The sequence below is a fragment of the Pristis pectinata genome, chromosome 7 (genome assembly GCF_009764475.1).
Source record: "Pristis pectinata isolate sPriPec2 chromosome 7, sPriPec2.1.pri, whole genome shotgun sequence".
Lineage (NCBI taxonomy): Eukaryota > Metazoa > Chordata > Chondrichthyes > Rhinopristiformes > Pristidae > Pristis > Pristis pectinata.
The window spans coordinates 102,322,558-102,334,901 of NC_067411.1; the positions used below are offsets into that span (position 1 = coordinate 102,322,558).

Below are 12,344 nucleotides of genomic sequence, written 5' to 3' on the forward strand. Positions count from 1 at the left end.
ACCTGACCTTCATAATCCATGTAATTTAATTCGTTTTTTTGCATTAAGCAAACTTCCTTTCTTAACCTTATTACAAACCTTCATATTTTTAGGCATGGCAAAATTTAAAATCACATGATCCAACTGGTTGCATCACCGCCTGGTACGGAGGCTCCAATGCACAGGGTTGCAAGAGGCTGCAGAGGGTTGTAGACTCAGCCAGCTCCATCACGGACACCACCTTCACCACCACTGAGGACATCTTCAAGAGGCAGTGCCTCGAGAAGGCGGCATCCGTCACTAAGGACCCTCACCACCCGGGACATGCCCTTTTCTCGTTACTACCATCGGGGAGGAGGTACAGGAGCCTGAAGACCCACACTCAACGATTCAGGAACAGCTTCTTCCCCTCTGCCATCAGATTTCTGAATGGTCCATGAACCCATGAACACCACCTCGTTATTCCTTTCGTGTAGACACGGTGGTGTAGTGGTTAGCGTAACACTATGACAGCTCCAGCGACCCGGGTTCAATTCCTGCCTCTGTCTGTAAGGAGTTTGGATGTTCTCCCTGTGTCTGTGTGGGTTTCCTCCCGGTGCTCTGGTTTCCTCCCACATTCCAAAGACATATATATGGGTTCGGAAGTTGTGGGCGTGCTATGTTGGCGCCAGAAGTGTGGTGACACTTGCGGGCTGCCCCCAGAACACTCTACGCAAAAGATGCATTTCACTGTGTGTTTCAATGTACATGTGACTGATAGATACCTTACCTTTTTTGTACTATTTATTTTGTAATTACAGTAATTTTTATGTCTTGCACTGTACTGCTGCTGCAAAACAACAAATTTCATGTCATATGTCAGTGATAATAAATCTGATTCCAAACCCACTGAACAGACCAACAAGTCAAAGTCGAGTTTATTGTCAGATGCCCAAGTCCATGTGTGCACAGGTGCAATGAAAAACTTACTTGCAGCAGCATCACAGGCACATTGCACCATATAAAGCAACATTCACAAGAAAAACATAAACATAAATCGTGCACAATTTTTGCAAAAACATACAAAAAAAACAAAGTCCATTTTAGTGCAAAGTGATCAAACAAGAGGAAGCAAATGGTGTTGGCTTTAATAACGCCAGGGCTGGTTACAGTTTTCAACGACCTGCGAAAGTAAATGCTCGGTGCATTGCTCGACTTGTGAAGAGAAATGCTCTGTGCACCCAGTAACATTTTACATCGCGAACCCACGAACAGCAAATGCAGCGTGCATCTTTAACTGTGCAGTGAGATCCAACTTTGTTGTGGCAAGCCACTGCTGGCAGACAGTGCGGGAGGAAGGAGCATTAACGACAACAGCTGTTTCTTGACCCCGGCTGTCAGTCTTCCCAAGAATAAATTTTCGGAGTGTCCCATTACAACCCTGTAGGGGATTATATAACGTGCGGAGCCCTGCCCGCTCGCAGCGCAGCGCCAGCAGAGCCGGCCGGCCCGCCGCCCCGCAATCAGGGATGCGGGAGCCTTGGTCTGCAATGTGCGGCGCCGAGGCAGAGGAGCTCTGAGTGCAGCGTGCCTGCGTGTTTACAAGGCACGTTTCCCCTGTTGGGTGAGTGCAGATCGAGGGAGTCCTGCACAGGCTCCAGTAATTCCCCTGCAAGGGCGACTTGAAACCGGCTGCGCTGAATAGCATTTGCTCTTCCCGCCGCCTCCCGCCGCCGCCCCGCTACATACCCCGGAAGTTTCGCCTCTACTGCTCGCCAAACTTTCTCCTCTCTGCCCCCCCCCCCCACTGTACCTGGGGTATGTGCCGTCTCCGCCGCCTGCCGCTCCTTCCCCGGGCGTCAGGGTGGGGGGCAATGTGCAGGGAGCAGACCCGGGCCAGCACTGGGGGCTGAGCTGCTGCTGCAAACTGCTCGCTGCCCCCATTTTACCTTTAAACTCGCCACCGTGAGTTGGAAGCAGTGTCCGTACACTTATTCATTGCAAAAACAAATACATGCGTTAATGCAGGTTTTATTTTCCAGTTGTGCAAAAGGTGGTGGTGTGTATCTGGTGTGGTTGTAAAATAACTCGCTTGTCTGGGATTCTGACTTGATGGCTGGTTGCATCTGACACCACTGGTGATTTTAAATGATCCTGGGTTAGCTGCTGTTCGTTACAAATGTAGTGTCTTTCATTGCTGAAAACCATTAAGAAAATGATTTGGATTTGCCCAAATCTCTCATCAGGAAGTAGCTCTGCGTTTACAATAATGATTGCACTGGCCTGTTTCATATGTGGAATGTGATGTGGCTTAAGAGTTGTTAATGAATTATTACTCCTACACAAAATTATTGCTTCTGTTTCAAATCACTTCCTGACATTTCATGTTTATGAAGATGAGACCCTGTAAATCTTAACCCCCAGGGTAAAATGTTTATATGAGTTCTCTCCTGTGATATATTGACTTGCAAAATAAGAGTTGTTTTTTTTGATATGGCCTTTTGTAAATTTTATCATATTACATGTGGATAGTTGTGCAAATGTATTTTTACCACATTTTGGATAAGGGACACTTGCTGTAAATAGGAAACGTTTAGAACCATATGGCAATAAGGTATAAGCATTATTTGTAAGGGTATGCATGCAGAAACATTCAGAAATTTGAAAAGTATATGTGATGTGCTGGAAAACGGTTCTTGGGCCCCTTTTTAAAATGGAGTTAACTTGCTCAGACTAATCAGAGAGTTGGAAATAAATCCATTTGGCTGCAGAGTTGGAAAGCACATGATGTGTTCATGCATTATGCATTTTTCTACTCGGTGTGAGGGCCACCTGAATGCAAGGAACTCCAGCACATGGGAGAATGGGTTGTTCAAAAGACTTGCGGTTTGTAATAATGGTTGGTGGCATTGTCCTGTGATTGGTTAACCAGATATGTTTCTACTTCAGAAGTGAAGAATGCAAGAAATGTTAGCCCATTGCTGTCCTTTTTATTATAATTGATCATAAAAATCTCACCTCGGCACAGGTGAACCTGTCATCACTGTCTTTTATTGGTCTATTTTTAGGGTGACCTGATCCTCATAGAAACAGACCTTGTGGTCCACCACCTGCATGTTGGTCATTGGACTAATCCGTACCTGCATGTGGTGTGAACTGAGTCAGAATATTTGGCTGCTATTTGAGGAAACGTGCATTCATATTCCAGTTGTGCCTTATAAATATTTTGTCCCAGCACACAAACTAAAGGAAGTTCAGTTCGAAGGAGTGGGCTGGTTGTTTGGATCGCCGTTCTCTTGTGGGTTATTGAGGTGGACCTCTGAGATGCAGATGAAACGATGAACGTATTGGCAATCCCAACCTCCAAAATGAAAAGATGGTAATGGATTGAGGAAGCGGGAGTCAGTGAGAAACTGACTAGGAACATAACACTAGTCCTCGTGGATAGGGATGAAGTTGACAAGAATTGGTTTCTGTCCCACTAGTTAAGAGTATGTTTTTAGAATGTTATTTATCATCCCTAATATTTTTCATTGAGGTGAATAGGTAATCCCTGGTCAAATGATGAAGCTGCGCATAGTCTGCTGATGCCCCAGCAGGAAATATTAAAGTAAGAGCAACACAGGAATATTTAGTTTGATGATTGAACCCTTGACTGATTTTGGCAGATTGGTGTACTTTGGCAGTTGCAAAATGCGTCAACTGGCTCTGGAATCTTTTCGGTGGACGTTCTGATCTGTGAGAAATAGTTGAATTTCAACCAGAACCCTCCTTGCAAATGGTTTATATTTGTTTTCTTTCTGGAAATCCAGTGGCTTTCGTTGAGATTTGGACTTTGTCATTTGCTGCCTCAAGTATTTAATTTTGCACAAATGTTCACTTTATTCATATTTGGGTGTTGGCAAGGCCAGCAGGTATTGTGCATCCCCGATTGCTGTTGGGAGGGTCAGATAAGCAACTATCTTGAACTGCTGCATTTCTTCTGGTGGAGGTACTTCCCCCAGTGCTCTTGCGTGGGGAGTACCAGGATTTGGACCCAGTACAATGGAGGATCAGCAATGTAGTTCCCAGGTCAGTTGGTGTGTGATGTGAAGGGGAGCCTGCAGAAGCTGGTGGCTGAAGTGCTTCTCTGTCTTTGTGGCAGAGGTTGTAGGTTGTATGGGGCTGTTGGAGTAGCCTAGGTAAGGAAGAGCAATGCATGTTGTAGATAGATGCTGCAGTGTGGTGGAGAGGACTAGTGCTTAGGGCAATGGATGGGGTCAATATAGAAACACAGAAAAGTACAGCACAGGACCCACTGTGTCTGTGCTGACCATGATGCCAAATTAAACTAATTCCATCTGCCTGCATCTGGTCCCTGTTCCTCTATACCCCACCTGTTCGTGTGTCTGTCCAAATGCCTCTTAAATGTCACAATCATATCTGCTTCTACCACCTCCCCTGGAAATGAGTTCCAGACATCTAACACTTTGTTTTTTTTAAATTGCCTCACAAATCTCCTTTAAACTTTCTCCTTCTCACTTTAAACCTGTGTCCTCTAGTATTTGACGCTTCCACCCTGGGAAAAAGACTCTCTCCCTTGTCTATGCCTCTGACACTTGAGATCAAACAATCTAATTTTGTCCAACCTTGTAGCTAATACACTGCAATCCAGGTAACAATCTGGTGACCGTCTCCTGTACCCTCCCCAAAACCTCCACGTCCAGACCACAACTGCCCACAATACTCCAGATGTGGCCTAACTAATTTTTTGTACAGCTGCAACATGACTTGGCAACTTTTATATTCAGTGTCCCAACCAATGAAGGCAGCATGCTGCACACCTTCTTTACCGCCCTTTGCACTTGAGTTGCCACTTATGGGAGGCTATGGCCTTGCACCCCAAGATCCCTCTGTCTATCAATGCTCCCAGGGGTTCTGTCAGGTACTGTAGATGTTCCTCTTGCACTTAACCATCCCAGATGCAACTCCTGACAATCGTCAGGATTAAACTCCATGATGCCATTTTTGTGCTCATATTTCCAACTGATCCATATCGTGCTCTATCCTTTGACAACTTTCCTCGCTAAGCTACAACTCCAATTTTCATATCATCTGCAAACTTACTAATCAGACCACCTAAATTTTCACAAACGAGAGATCGCAGCACAAATCCTGGTGGAACACCACTGATCACAGACCTCCAGTCAGATAACTGCCCCTCCATCACTACCCTGTATTTTATGACCAAGCCAGTTTTGTATCCAATGTACCAACTCGCTGTTGATGCCATGTGACTTAAACTTCTGGACCAGCCTACCATGAGGGACCTTGTCAAACCCTGTACTAAAGTTCATGTGAACAACATTCATTGCCTTATCCTCAATTATTTCTGTCATTTCCTCAAAAAAAAAACTCAATTAAATTTTTCAAGTAGGCTGCTTTGTCCTGAATGGTGTTGAGCTTAAGTATTATTGAAGCTGTGCATGTCCAGGCACGTGGAGAGTTTTCCAGTACGTTCCTGACTTGTAGCTGGTGTAAAAGCCTTGCAGTGTCAGTGGCTGAGTCAGTCATTGCGAGATAGTCAGCTTCTGATCTCGAAACCACAGTATGTTTCTGGTAAATGTTGAGCCCCAGGATATTGATAATGGGGAACCTGTCAATAGTGAAGCTGTTGAATGTAAAGAGTAAGTGGTAATGTGTCCTGCTTGCGAATATCACTGCTTGGTTCTTCTATGGTGTGTGTATATGACTTACCAGTTATTAGGCTTTGCCTGAATGTTGTCTAGGTCTTGTTGCATGCAGGCATAGACTGCAATATTTGCTGAATTGTTGTGAGTGGAATTCAATGTTGTGCACTTTCAGGGAAAGTTCCCACATCAGACCTTGTGATGGAAGGAAGGTCATTGAGGCATTTGAAGATGGTTGGGATACCACACTAACCTCCGCAGTTATGTAATGGAGCTGGGATGATTGACCTACAACAACCACAACCATCTTCCTTTAAGTGCGATATAACTCTGACCATTGGAGTTCTTTCCCTTTTTTTGCCTGTAGACTTCAGTTTTGTAAGGAAGCTTTAATGCCACACTGAGTCAAATGCTGCCAAGGGCAGTCACTCTCTCCTCACCTAGAATTCATTTCTTTGGTAAGCAGGGTATTGATGAATAATTGCAGCTTGGTAGCAATGATGACAATCCCTCCCATCACTTGCTGAATATTGAGAGTGGAATGGCCATTAGGCAGATTGAAAATATCCCGCTTTTTGTGAACAGGACATGCCTGAGCAATTTTACACAGACATTAGCAACACATCACACAGACAAAGGAGCCGAATGGCACTCGTCTTCTGCTATCACCCGATCAGAGAAATTTCCTTTGTTCCCCACCGTCCCTTCTACTTGGACTAACTTATTCCTCTTTCTGTTTTGAGGGTTCCCAGACCTGAAACGTTAACTGTTTCCCTTTCCACAGATGCTGCTTGACCTGCTGACTTTCCAGCATTTTCTGCCATTATTTCAGTTTTCCGTAGTGTTGGGTGGATGCTACTGTTCTAACTGTGTACTGGGTTGGTAGGGGTGCAGAGGCTTCTGCAGGACGTGTCTTCGGTTCCACAGCTCTTGTGGTGTCCCGAGCTCTCAGCCGTTGCTGTAGAGATGTGGGGTGAATGAGTTGGTGAAGACTGATATTGGGGATCTTGAAGCTGAGGTGGATATTCTGCTCAGCACTCCCAGCTGAATGTGCTCGTGAGTGCTTCAGCCTTGAGTGTTGCACTTGAATACTGGGCCCCTCCACAGTTGAAGATGGGCATCTTTTTCTGTTAGCTATTTAATTGTTCACCACTATTCCTGACACTGCAGCAGTACTGCGGAGATTTCATTTGATCTAATAGTTGTGAGATTGCTTGGCTCTTTCACTTGGTGCTGTTTAGCACACAGGTGTATTCCTGAGTTGCAGCTGGACTGGACTGGTATCTCATTCTTGGGTATGCATGGTGCTGCTTCCAACATGCCCTTCTGCACTTTCCATTGAGCCAGGGTTGGGCTTGTGGCTTGATGGAATTGGGGTGATGGATATCCTGAGCCATGAGTTCACTGTGCAGTGTGTACATCTAATGCCGGTCCACCGCACCTTCATGGATGCCTTGTTAGGAGCAACAGATTGTTCCAAGACTATCCCATTTAGCATGATTTGTGTGAAGAGGTGACTTTGCCTCCATGAGGATTGTGCAGTGGTCACTTCTGCTGAAGCTATCATGGACAGAAACATCTGTCACAAGTTGATTGGTGAGGATGAAGTCAAGTCGGCTCACCTTCACGTCGGTTCACTTGCTGTCTGCCATTGACCCAGCCTGGCCGCTGTGCCCTCCAGCAGTTGGCCTGCTCAATCAGTGGTGATGCTATCAAGCTACAGTTGGGCATGGATGTTGTCACTCCCCCACCCAGAGTACTTTGTGTCCTTGCTACTTTCAGTGCTTCTTCCGAGGGTTCAACATGAACATTGATTACAGCTGAAGGAGAACTATTTGTGGGACTCAGGCGGTTTACTGGATGTGATTGATCTGATGCATGAGGTTTCATGGAATCAATGTTGAAGTCTCCCAGGGCTATTCTCTCCACCCCTCGGTGGGACTGCCTGCCAGTCGGACTTGACGTACCCAGGATTTATAAAGGAGAGTGTTAGTTATGATGCCATAAGGATGACTGTCAGTTTGTTGCTTTACTGGTCTGTGGGACCACTGAGCCAATTTGCAGACACTTCCCCTGATATTTGTTAGGAGCACTTTTGTAAGGTTGACTTCACTGTGTATCAACTTGGGGCCTAGGTTAATGCTGGGTGATCCATTTGGGTTTATTCTTTCTGTTGAAGTGCAGCAAAAGAAGATAGTCCAGATGTGCAATCCCTTTCACATTCTTGGAATATCTTAGTGCTTCACTGCCAACTAATTACTCTTTTTAAAATGTGGTCCCTATGGACTTGGCAAGTGTGGAGGCAAACAATAAGATCTCGGAGAAAAAGCAATAAAAGAAATGTCTAGTTACTTGTTGCTGTGGATGGATGAGAAAGAAATCCTTTTTATTGTGTAGTGATATGTGGGATCTTGTGTTTCCATCTCCATCAGGGACAGTGCTTTGGTTTCCATCCTGAAGAAGCTAATGTTTTGGGGCAGTGTTTGAACCATGACCTAAATCTTGAATAACTTTGCATCAAGGCCAAGTTAGCAGTTGTAAGTACAAATTGAAAGTTTCTCATGTCCAAGTAAACTATAAGATACTGTTATTTTTCTAAAACTCTGCTTTGTGGTTTGCATACACGTGCATTTTGCTTGTGCAGTTGGAAGACATTGGTGAAAAGCAATGCAGTTTTGGGTGTGTGGCTGGGATAAAGTGACAAACATTCCCTCGAGGAATCCATTTCTGGTTCTTTAAGGATGCTTCTCGAAAGCTTTCTCTAATCAAGCTTTGGGTTATCTGCTCTACATATCTGTAAACAGCTTGGTCTGTTCTTTAGGTTCAGTGACATACTTGCTATGTTTGAGGTGCTATATAAATGGAAGCTGCTTGCATTGGCTGGCATGAAAGAGATGGCAAGTAATGTTGAGAGGAGCAGCTGCTTAGAGTTGGTACTGCTACAGAGACAGTGAGTGGAAGCCTGTCTGTGGAGCTTTACAGGAATTGGCACTGTTGCTTGCATTACCAAGGCTAACATTGTCAGGTGGTTGGGATATAACGATGCTTCTGATTGGAGGAAAAAGTAGAAGTTCTCCAAGTGTCTGTTCATGGCCAGTATTAATACCAAAAGAAGGAATTTAACTTCCAGGAGATGTCATGATATTTTCTTCTGTAGATGAATCTGTGTATCCAGGTGGTCATTCGGGATTAGGTTTATGGGACTTTTTGCGGACCCTGGGTACCCCAAAACGCTCTACTGTTGGCGAAGTTGTCTTCAAGTGTAGCCATGTCATTGCCACTTACTGTCACCTCTCAATCAGTAATGTGATGGTAACTAGGTAAATTTTGTCGGGGGTATTTTTGAAGATTGTACTCTTCTGCCATTCTTAAGAATAGTGTTATAGGATCTTTGACATCCACTCGCAGGTGATCAGTGTCACATCAAAAAGATAGCACCTCCAAAAGTGCAGCAATCCCTCAGTTGTGCACTTAATGGTGATGCATAAGTCTTATCTGGAATTTGAAGCCACGTCTTCTGATTGTTGGATTGTTGCTGCCAATGGAGCCACAGCTGATTGATTTCTTTTTGTAAACAATGATCCAGCCATACAATGGTTTATTGTAAGATCATTGGCAAATACATATAAAGTTAGCATAACTTTCATCAGCTTTGATGCAAGCTTTCTATTAAACTTAAAATATACTGGGGCTGATAATTCTAGACCTGAAAATAAAAAATCTGCAGATGTTGCAATTCTGAAATTAAAAACACTAAATGCAGGAAGCACTCAGCGGGTCAGGCAGCATCAGTGGCGAGTGACACTGTTAGTTTCAAGTCCGATCCTGTGGCACTGGGAAAGGGAAGAAACGAGTTTGTTTTGGTTGGAGAGGAGGTGAGGATGGGTAGAACAAATCTCTGATGGGGCAAGTCCAAATGAGTGGCAGTTAGAAGCGAGCTGATGCTCCTTTGTGTTGTGTTGCTAATGGCAGGAGTCTGGGATGTGCCCAGCAGGTCACACTGTACTACTTCTGTCTAAATCAGAATTGGCCATTCCTTCCTGTTATCCATCTGTGATTTTATTTTTTAACTTGGGATATTTGAAGAGAGGAAAAACCAAAGTCAAAAAAATCACAAATGGATGACAGGAAGAAATAGCCAATTCTCATACAGACAGAATGAGGGGGGAAAAACAGCTTTCCTATTAGCAACACAACAGAAAAAAGGAGCATCGTCGGCATCTAACTGCCACGTTAGTACATTTGATCTTGTTCAATCAACGATATTCCCATTTGCTCAGTTCACCCTCTCCCACCTCTCTGCAATGGAACTAACTTGTTTTTCCTTTCTCGGTTCTGATAGAGTCTGACTTGAAACATTAACTTTATTTTTCTTTATACAGATGCTTATCCACTGAGTGCTCCCAGCATTTTCTGCTGTGATTTTAAACTTGGCTGCTACCTGGACTCACTGCCCATGGTCTTCAACCACCCATAGGTTCTCCATATCTGCTCACCTACCAGCAGCTGAGACTCTCAGTGAGACGGAGTGTGTTTTGATCAGCGGGTGTCGTTTCCTGAAACATTGTCCCAGAGCACTCGCCACCTTTCACCTCTGACCTATCACCTCTCAGTTCTTGCATCACTCCCTTTCATCCCCCCCCTACCTACCTTCCCCCTCTCACCTGGACCCACCTATCACCTGTCAGCCTGTGCTCCTCCCCCTCTCCCGACCTCCTTATTCTGGCTTCTGCCCTCTTCTTTTCCAGTCCTGATGAAGGGTCTTGACCCAAAACATCGACTGTTTATTTCCCTCCGTGGATGCTGCCCAACCTGCTGAGTTCCTCCAGCATTTTGTGTGTATTGCACCATCTTTCAAAGGCCTTTTAGCATTATTTTTAAAATATCTCTGATAGAGATGCTTAAAAAAACATTGAAGCAAAGAATTAAAAAGACCTAAGTAAATCGTGTACTCTTTTCCAAGAATTGGATCCATTCAGCGGGAAATGGACCCAGCCCCCTTGGGTGAGTCATTGTTTTGCTCCTGGGCTCCCCAGCGAGTCCAGCAGCAGAACAATTGTTCAGATATTCCACTGTCTGACGTTCATCAGGTCTTGCCCTTCTGTGTTTGACTTGGGCAGAAAATGAAGCCATTTGAAGGTGGATATCTTACGAACCATCAGCTGTTAGTCAGCATGATTTGGCTTCCTCTGTGCATGGAGCAGTGTGGAATTTGCAACTTTGCATGGCTCTTAATTTTTTAAAAACTGAATATTACAGATGTTGCTCTTTAATTGGGTCTTTGCAGGGTGGAAAACCTCCATTTTGTTTGTTTCACATCAATGCTGAGGTGCATGAAAATTAATATTCCAGTTTATTGTATGTTGTATTATTCTGTTGCCAACTTCCATAACCTCCTAATCGTTAAATCTTCTCCTGTTGTTCCAGTCTTTAAGATTTCTGTTCATTTCCACTTGTTTATGAATTGGTTTTCTGGGGACGTTTAGTTTTCCTCTCTTGGATGGTCATCTGGTGTCAAAGCAAAGACAAACATTCTGCTCGCTATTGGTAACCAGAAAAACAAAGCTTCCAGCGTGTTTATTCTTGTATCAACAATCTTTGGTTTCTCATCTTTTTGCTGTGACTGATGCTTTTTTTGTGCTGCTACAGCTTTGCCTAGGTTCCTGTTTGCAGCACAAGTATTTCATTTTAATAGCATCTGGAAATCTCCAGTGAGCAGCAAGGTGACAAACTGATGTAGCTTGGGCTCTTGCTCGTCCTCGTTGCTGGTTCATTGGAATTGGGTCAGGCTTAGGCCAGAGGTTCTCGCTGTCTTGTCACTTTTCTCCAGGAACACACTGTGATACGGTCTCTCTCACACACACACTGAGCTTCAGTGAAGAGGCAACTGAGCTGGGCTGTGGAAGGCAGAGGTTGGGCAGATAGAAGAGAACGTAAGCCAGTCGTCCCTGTCAGCCTGCTCTACTGTTCAATAAGATCCTGTTGATTTAATTTTGGCCTCAATACCTCTTTCCTGTTCTTTCTCCGTTGCCTTTGAGCCTATTCTATATTCCAGAAGGATGCACAGAAAGTGGCAGTAGAACCCAGATGATTCTACTGCTGAAGTCTTCTTGTAGGATGCATCTGGGATAGAAAGAAGGTGGGGGAGTTATTTGGAAAATGGGATTAGCAGAAGGGTTATATTTTTTAATTTTTTTGCTTTTTTTTAGAAACTATTCCCCACTAACACTCCATACCGCTGCCCAAAATTTTGAATTTCAGGAATCTGATTGTGTTAGACCAGTGAGAATGAACTTCTGAAATGGTATCACTAGCCTAGTTGTTTTAAATACACAGGTCTGTTTTCTTCTAGCTTTTGCTTTCAGTTCTTCCTCGACTTGTGTGCCTGCTCTTGGACACTCTGTGTGTGCCTCTTTCTCTTTCTCTGTGTGTGTGTGTCTCTCTCTCTTTCCCTCTTGCCCCTCACCTCTTTCTGTGTTTCTGTCATCTTTTATATTTTAAAGCAGTTGTGGAGACTTGCAGAAAATCACTTGCAGATGTACAGCATTTTAAAAGTTGAAAGAAATATTTGGGATTTGTATGACCTAATTGCTCCCTACACAGTACTGTAGAGTAGAGTTCACATTATTTTATAGCTTGACATTCCATCATGCAAGTTTCATGGATTATATTGATAGATCTTGCTGGCTACTGTTATCAGTGTTCCTAACGGAAGAA

The 12,344-nt window shown here is 44.1% G+C and overlaps 1 protein-coding gene across 7 annotated transcripts in view; it reads left to right on the top strand.

The window, feature by feature from the left end:
• Positions 1-1,366: 1,366 nt before the first annotated feature.
• The window catches only part of atg10 (ATG10 autophagy related 10 homolog (S. cerevisiae)), a 202,086-nt gene continuing 191,108 nt past the window's right edge, over positions 1,367-12,344 (top strand). For 2 of the 7 annotated variants that reach the window (XM_052019792.1, XM_052019785.1), the window contains exons 1-2: positions 1,696-1,923; positions 8,060-8,164. The gene's annotated coding sequence lies outside the window, so the exon portion shown is untranslated. Of the gene's footprint in view, positions 1,583-1,695; positions 1,924-8,059; positions 8,165-12,344 lie in introns of those variants that run through there. The other 5 variants (XM_052019787.1, XM_052019788.1, XM_052019789.1 and 2 more) reach the window with 5 other exon arrangements.